This window comes from Condylura cristata, unplaced genomic scaffold (assembly GCF_000260355.1).
Source record: "Condylura cristata isolate star-nosed mole 26May11 unplaced genomic scaffold, ConCri1.0 scaffold00019, whole genome shotgun sequence".
NCBI lineage: Eukaryota > Metazoa > Chordata > Mammalia > Eulipotyphla > Talpidae > Condylura > Condylura cristata.
Window position 1 is genome coordinate 37428924 of NW_004567120.1, and position 8798 is coordinate 37437721.

Below are 8798 nucleotides of genomic sequence, written 5' to 3' on the forward strand. Positions count from 1 at the left end.
GAGAGAGAGAGAGAGAGAGAGAGAGAGAGAGAGAGAGAGAGAGAGAGAGAGAGACCGCTTTGGCTACTGAGCATGCCCAGTTCCCAGCTCTAGCCCTATAAGGGAGGCATTGTGTGAGTTCCACTTCTCCGGGCTTTGGTGGTGACCAGAAGGGACTTGGGTTGGAGAGGGTGGTGGTGAATGGGAGTCTTTAGGGAAGGGGGGCCGCTTTTGAAGCTTTGGGACTCTTCAGAAGGCCTGTGCAGAAGGAATCAGAAAGAAACCCAAGGGAGCCTTCAGGGAGACAGAGAAGGAGCTGAAATGGACCCTAAAAGTCACTTCAGTTGCTCTCTTATTGTCTTGTGTCAAGCAAAGAGGCCTTGCAGTTGACAGTCAACTACCCAGAGGCTGCAGACCGAGTGTGAGGATTGGCCAGGGCCCTTTCTGCCCCAGGGGTTAGCGTTTAGGTGAAAGGTGAGGAAGGTCCAGGAAGGGGAGCAGGTGAAAGCTCTAAAGGTGCAGATAAGTCTTTCAGTTCTGAAAGTTGGTAAGAGGGCCAGGGGTTCTGGCTACCTTTTCTGTAGTGGCAATACCAGGCTTTCCCACCAAGCAAAGACTAGAATGTTCCTTTGGCTAGGCTTCCAGCCACCTTGCTGGGTTTGTAGGCACTTGGCTAAGAAAAACAACTTTCTTCACTTTGCATTGGTGGGGATAGAAGGACTCTAGGCAAATAGCGCCAAGTTCTAACTGGGAAGCGTGTCCCTAGGACTCCTTCCTGGTAGCCCTTGGGATGCCACCTTTCAGGTAATTCTGCAGGGCCTTCTTCAGGACCTGTTCGGGCTGAGGCACTCACTCCAGTTCTAGGAGCTCCAGCCACCATGGGGAATAGCCAGGCCCCAGAAATGCTTTTGCTTAAAAATGAAAAAAAAAAAGTCATTAAGCTAAAACTAGCAATAGCTTGGAAACCAGAATTTGGCTGGCTGCCTGAACTCCTACAGTTAAACATTTACCATAATTGGCTGATGTCTAAAGGCCTGAAATCTCGGCAAAAAATCCAATGAGCTGAGGATTTATGCCATTATTTGCAGATACCTTTTATATTATCTGTAGTATCATTTATATGGAAGTTGGATTTTTTCAATTTTGTCATTTCAAGAGGTGGCAGATTATATTATATTCTTGCAAATGTTTGCTGGGCACAGCATGTATATAGAGATGTACATGTAATATTTAAATGCATATTTAAATAGATATGTGGATATAGGTGTATTTCTTTATGACCTTGGTGAATATTGCATCTTTCATAAAGAACCGTTTTTCTTCACCACATTCCTCATTGCCCTGAAAAATTTCATCATCTTCTCTTTTAAAAACAACCTGGAGGCAGAAATCGAGTGGGCAGCAATGGTAAAATTTGCTATATTCAATGTGAAATCCATTATGAAATAGCACTGCTTAAGGAAACAAGAAAGGATCTGTCCATAATAACATATGTACTTGTGCAGCTCCTTAGTAAAGAGAAATTTGTTTCCTCCATAGGTAACAGCTGCAGTATGTTGAAAAATCCTTCCACTGTTGTACACTTGAACAAAACAGAACCTGCTAATTAAGAACTCACATTTGCATTATATTGTATAATGCAATTTGAAAGTTGTAATGGATACCAAAACAAGTTGGCATTTATTCTAAATGCAAAGGATTCAGGAAGCTACACTATATTTTATCAGGATAGGTGAATTGTTTGTCCTTTACTATAAATGTTAACAAGATTCAATAGAATGGGCAAAAAAAAAAAAATTACCTGAAAATATAACACACATTCCAAGTACTGTGATAGCTGAAAAGGCCAGATTTGGACAGTAAATATCAGATGATTTGAATACCTATCTTTATTCGACTTTAGAAACTGTTCTGAGAGTTGACTATATTTGACTGCAATAAATATGGAATGTTATTTTTTGGTGTGGGCATGGAGACAGGTGTGAGACCACACGCAGTTAGAATATCAATATAGTGCGATTAATAACAGTGCTAAGAATTTATGGGTGATTAATATCCAACTCGTTAAAATAAACTCATTAATATATGAATATGTTTAATATAAAATACTTTGCATCTCAAAATGTTAAAGTGAATACTCATAAAATAACATAGAAGTAACAGCTTCCATGCCTTCTGCTTCTTTTGGTTTCAAAGTAATTTTAAAACCCAGTCCTTTCATCCCGCAGTCTATTTTCTATCTCCTGGGACTATGTGTAATATCCATAGAGAACAACAGTACACTAAAGGAAATTGCTAGCTTAAAAAAGGGAAGTAAATAAATAAATAAATAAATAAATGTGTTAAGAAAACTCCAGCACTATTTATGGCAACTGAAGGAAAAACAAAGTTGATGCCCTTCCTAAAATCCAGGAATACGAATATGGCGAGATGGATTTGCTATAGCTTCATAGCTTTTCTACAAATGTACTATCATATTTAATTTTGGCTTTGCAAGTGTCACTGACACCACAGGGTCATGCTGATATACTCAGTCTTCTTCCTTCAAGGTGAAAAAAAGGACTGCACCATGACTTTCATCAGCGCTCCTGGATATACTTAATTCCAAAGGCAGTTTAAGTCAATAAAACACTACCAACCAGAACTGATTATACCACCGACAAAACTTTCATTGTATTCTTTAGTTATTCTGTCTGGTCTTGCTGCTGTTTAAAATCAAATTAGCCTTAATTTTGGTATCCAGATATTACAGATCATTCAGTGTGTCTTAATTTAGAAGATGTATTTATACTCTGGCATTTAAAAAATTGCAAACTTGACATTTCTCTAAGTGGAATAGAACAAAGTTCTTAGGATGTTAATATATCTTCTGGGAAGTGATGTTGCCATGATCAAATACGTTTAGAAGACCTTTGATTCCATGCAGCCAAACACTTTTTAATCCCAGATTTCTTAGCAAATTTAATTATCTTAAAAATGAATTCTGACTTACAAGGGCAAAGAGATCTAGCTTGTAGCATTTCACAGACTTACTGAACAATGGAATCCTTTATTTATTTATTTTTTCACATAGACTTTGAGAAACCTAGTGATTGCTTATTTTTGCAGATTTCATGGAATTTAGATGGTGAAAGCATTGAGGTCAATGCCTGATTATTATCTACTAAGAGCCTCTTCTTCAACACCCTTACCTCCAAATATGAATTCATTTGGTTTCCTGAACAATATTGTTGAAGCAAGGGAGAGATTCTTCTCCTTTATAACACTAGGTTCTGGGAAGTTAAGAAATTGTCCAAGGTTACAAAGTGAGTGACAGTCAAGATTTGAGCCCACGTCCTTGAGGTCTTTCAAACACTCCATAATTCCTTGTCAACATTAGAGTACTTGTAATTTTGAGCACCAAATAGATTGTTTCCTCCAATGAGAAAACACTTGGGATATTTAAATGTTTAAATGTTTGCAAGTATTAAAGTATTTATATTCAACACCGGAACAAACCAACAAAGGATATGAAAAAAAAAAAAACAAGTAACACAAGTAAAAATTCACAGGGTCTCTTCCATCAACCAGCTGGTTTTACCCTTGCCCAAGTGTTCTGTCAACTCTCTCTCTGCTCTTTCAACTCTCATACCTGAGTTGATTCTGAACCTATGACACTGTTTCATTTATCCCTTCTAGAGACAGTTGTCTTTACTATCGCCAAATGGAGTCATATAATCTGTAGTGTTTATCTCCAGACTTACTCCAAAATTAAAGACAAAAAAAAAAGTTAATAGCACTCTGAGTAGAATGGAAGATATGTTAATCAATTGATTAAATCATATCACCTAACATAATCTTCCATTTTGGGGGGGGGGACTACTTCTGTATTACAGCTTGTAACTTGCTTTCCATGCACTGCCCTCCAGAAACTACGGTGTTAGTGGTTACTCTACTAAAATCTGAGTCCTCCAGATTTTGACACCTAAACTGTCTTGGTTCATGTGCATGACTAGTACCACCTATGTTCTTTACAATATCATTTTTCTAAGCCTCAGATGCTGGGTGAATAGTGCCTGTTCTGTTTAAGTGTTTCCTTTCTGACTTGAAGGAATCTCATCGTTCTCAAATCCTGTCAAAAGTTGGGGTTCAGAAATAAGCTCAACTGCCCTCAGACAACTAAAAGAGAATAAAGATAATGGAATAAAAATCAGGAAGCTAATAGCCCAACAGCTACCAGGAGAATTACTCACCTGGCTGTACGTGTCCCCTAACAGCCACCAACGCTTTGTCAGGTTGCTGATGGATCTTTCCATGTCTTCCATGCTAAGTTTTACCTGGAGAACCAAAGAACGGTCTCCAGTCAGAAAAACATTTTTTTTTTTCAATTACAGAAATACTGAAAGTCTTGTTTACCATTGCTTGTATAAGAGTTTATTTTCCTCAGAAATGAGGCAGAAAAGGCATCAGATGAATATATGTGAGTTATGGTATAACTATCACAATTACTAAATCAAAAAGAATATGCACCCCCTTCTGTGGATCAAAGGGTGAGTAAGAGGGAATTAGAAAATCCATGTAAGCAAGAGGTACATATTTGAGATTGGCTCTCTCTCTCTTTTTATTTTTTCACTGCAGAATGGGAACTTGTTTCCCTGATCTGACTCAAATTCAGTCATGTCTACCCACAGAAGATCCTCATGAAAAAAAAAAAGAAAAGAAAAGAAAAGAAAAGAAAATCCTGTGTCCCATGTCCAGGGATGATGGTGGGGAAAAACTGTCATCACAGAGCATCCCTCCTCTAGCTGTTACTGCTGTGTGATTGCTAATCATAGAATTCAGGGTTTAAAGAGATTTTAAATTTCTTATGGTTACCAAATCCCAGTCAAGGTGAAGTCCTCATAGATGAACTCTGGATGCTTAGAAATAGCTGATGATGACACTGGGGTGGAGGGAGTATCCACTGAAGGCAGAAGCCCTCAAGAATCGTGTAGAAAAAGATCACATAAATTTTAAAACATTAACTATTTCAGAAAGATAAAAGGAATATAAAATTAAACCTATGAGGACTTTAAACAATATGAATATTTGGACCATAAGGATACTGATTCCAAGAGAGTGATAGTATTGCCTGTTTTGCTTATGTTTGATTACTTCAAAGGAAACCATTATTTACAAACAAAAATATAAGTGCTTAGACATATTGGTATCCATTAGCTGATTTTCCTTTCTAAACATTAATTTCGGCAACTTTTATGGAACTGTATTATATGCACCATCATAATTCCCCCCCCCAAATGTATTTATTTATACAAGAACTAGGGCACAGGCCAGAAGTGGGGGGAGGTGAGAGGATTCACCAGAGACAGAGAGGGTAGCAGAACAGGCAGATCGATGAAGTACACTGCTGAGGGGAGCAGTGGGTGGGCCAGGAGAGGTCTGCTGTGCCATGTGGGTCACCTCCCTGGCTGGGGATCGAACTCAGGTCATAATAGCTGCAGATTACTTCATAGTGCTGCACTTTAACCTATTGCACCATTAGGGAGGTTGTTCATCTTTTTTTTTTAAAAAGCCTGCCTGCCAGATGAGATTCTGGACTAGATTCTAGACTAGGATCTCATCTTAATGCTTCTGACACAAAAGTAGTGGAGAATGTCATCATTTCAAGTTGCTTAAAATGGAATGGCATTAGAAAGAACATTTAAGATATATTTTCTTCAAGCCTGTCACTGAACAGCTTTCTGAGAAAACAAAAAGAGAGAAAGAAAAAGGGAAGTAGGAACCAAGGTTCCTGTAGTTATTGTTTGTGTGATGTTACATGTAGTGTTATTTATTAGGCATGACAAAAAAGCTGAAGTGATCTAGGGGCACTCATTTTATCATTTTGTCTCACATATTAGGAAATTAATGATTTCAAGAACCAGCATTCTTCTATCCATACCATTATTTTGTCATAAGCGCCATGATTTAGGCTTTCTTTTTGCTTGTTTTTTTTTTTTCCTTGTGACTAATGGAGTTTTTCCTTATTTCTTTGAAATTCCCTTCATTTTTTATACTGAAGTATCATTGGTCTACAATCTTGTATCTGACTTAGGGAAACAGGTTCATAACTCTTCAGATCTATGTTACCATACCACACCGGCCAACGTACCCATAGTCCTCCACTGTTAGCCTCCGCCCCACCCTCTCCCTCTCATGGCCTCCACATGCGCTTGTATTTCTAGAGAGTGCTTGAGTTTAGTGTTCTCTGTTCCTCTTGTTTCCCTGTATTGCACATTTGAGTGAAATCATGTGATATTTCCTTTGGTCTTCTGACTTACTTCGCTTAGCATCCATGCTAGCTCTGCCCATGTTGTCACAGATGGAAATAGTTCATCTCTTTTTAGGGCTGACTAACAGTGTCACATGTGAGCCCACCATGTATCTTTATCCACTCCTCTGGCAATGGCGCCTCGGTTGCTGGCATGCTTGGCTACTGTACATAGTGCTTCCATGAACACAGGAGTGCATGCTCTTTTAGCAAAAAAGAAAGTCAGATTTGACAAGATGTGATGCATTAGTACGCTAAATTATGTATAAATTAATTCACCCTCCATCATCCACTTCGGAAGGATAAAAAATCCACATCTGAAATATTGTTTACTGTCTTTTCTCTATCGTTTCTGGAAATGTCGAACTCTAACTTACATTATCTGAATTCTACTTGTATCTTCCTGTAACAAGAATATCTTAATGTGGAGAGTAGTCAGGATTGCCCTCTCACCAGTGCACTTTTCACAGAGTAAAATTTTGGGGCCAATGTGGGGGGACTGGACTGTGGTGATGGCACACAGGTGATTTGGTGATGGGAAGCCCATGGGGGTTACAGCTGAGATGGGAAAAGGCACAAAATGATGTAAAAATAAGCTATTATATTATTAAAAACAATTGGGGCCATTTTACTGCTGTGTATAGCTATGTAACCCTATAAAAATTCCATTTCTATTATCTTTATGAGTGAAAAAATATCTAGAAAACCAAAACTACAGAACCCTAGTACTCAGGGCAGGGAGAAAAAATTAACCAATGGGCCATATAACGATGATTCCTCTCATTTCTCTGCCTGGTTTTCAACACATCTGAGTTTCCTGAGCCTTGAAGGAAAAAGTCTCATTGACACTTGGTTTTCCCCTTGAGAATCCATCCTAGATGACCGATGCAGAGCGTCCCTGTATGGGGAAGATGTTCTAAGGAGCTTGACTTTCCTTTCCACCCCTGCATGCACAGATCAAAAGGACTTCTGGCCAAAAGTGTAGGAAATCCCATTCTGTGGCTTACAATGGGTGAATGATCATATACGTATTGGAGGGTGGTCAGTTACACCTTGGGAACCCAAGGATCTATACAAGCGGCTAAATGTCTCCAAGTTAGCACTACAATTTAAATTGGAAATAAAATATATTGGAAACAGCTTCTACTGGAGTATCATTATACACTGTAGGATTTCCAGATAAATTGCTGAAGAGGAGGGATGTTTTGCTATAAAAACTGGACTTGGCAAACACATTGGAAACTATAAAGAGATAGTTTCCTATATTGTTTCCATGCTAACAAAGGGCTGGAAATTAAGTAGGCTTTAGTTCAAAAGGTAAATATTTTTGCATCTTTTTCACTTCATTATTAAATATTATTATATAAAGTATCACCAATTTATTAGAGATTCTGCTTTTATCAGCTATTACAACTAGTGGCAAGAACAGACTGGCCTAGAGGGAAGAAAGAAGAAAGAGAAACAAACGCTGTTTTAGCATAGCTGTGTGCATGATTTATACATTACACGGAACTCTCAAGGTTTTTCTTCCCCATTCAAGTCCTTACCACTTCAGGCAATTATTTATTTATTTCGTTTAACCAGGCATTTTCCCTTCTTTCCTACTATCTGTAAAATCTGTATTAAGTAAGGCCCTCCCTGGTGGCGCAGTGGGTTAAAGCACAGCACTAAGAAGCTAAAGCCACCTCAGCATGAGTTCGATCCCTGCCCCGGAGGTGATCCACATGGAACAGCAGCCCTCCTCTCCTGACCTCTCCTGACCCTCCAGCTTCCACTGATCCCTTCAGCAGTGTACTTCATCAGCCGGCCTGTTCTGCTCCCCACTCTGTCTCTGGTGAATCCTCTCACCGCCCCTGCACCTCTGGCCTATACCTCAGCTCTGTGTGCAGAAATAAATACATCTTTTAAAAAAGCTATATTAAATACACACTTGGAGCTTTTCTGGAAAAAAAGCAAGGTAATACTCAGAGTTCCTAGAGAGACACAGGGTGTCTTTTACCACATCAACACAGCTCTCCAAAATCAAAACAAACAAGTACTTTCCATCTTATCATCCCCATCCCAATGGTCAGTCTGATGGCTGCACGTTGAATCAAAATATATAATCAGAACAAATGAGCATGTTTTGTTTCCTCTGTGTGGAACAGAAAACACCATGAAGATTAGTTAACAGAGCCTGAATGCAACTAATCTGTTCAACCATAACGTTCCGTCATTTCACTCTTCACTAGATACCTAGTCCGCATCAGGCCTTGGATGCGAAGGTGTGAAAGGAGCAGCTCTCTGTCCTCCAACTTTCCTTAGTGTTGTGATAAAGCCAGTGGAATGAGGCTATAACAAATATTTTATAATGCGTTGAACCCAATTGCCCTTGAACCAATGAATGCTAATTTTTAAGCATTATTGAATCCCTCACTTTTATTAAGCATTGTGAATTACTATAGCTGAAGGCAATCATGGTAGGCTTCCATGGCAGATATTCAAGGAAATTAAGAAAATCAGGACACTGCCTTCCATCGAATGGCAAGGT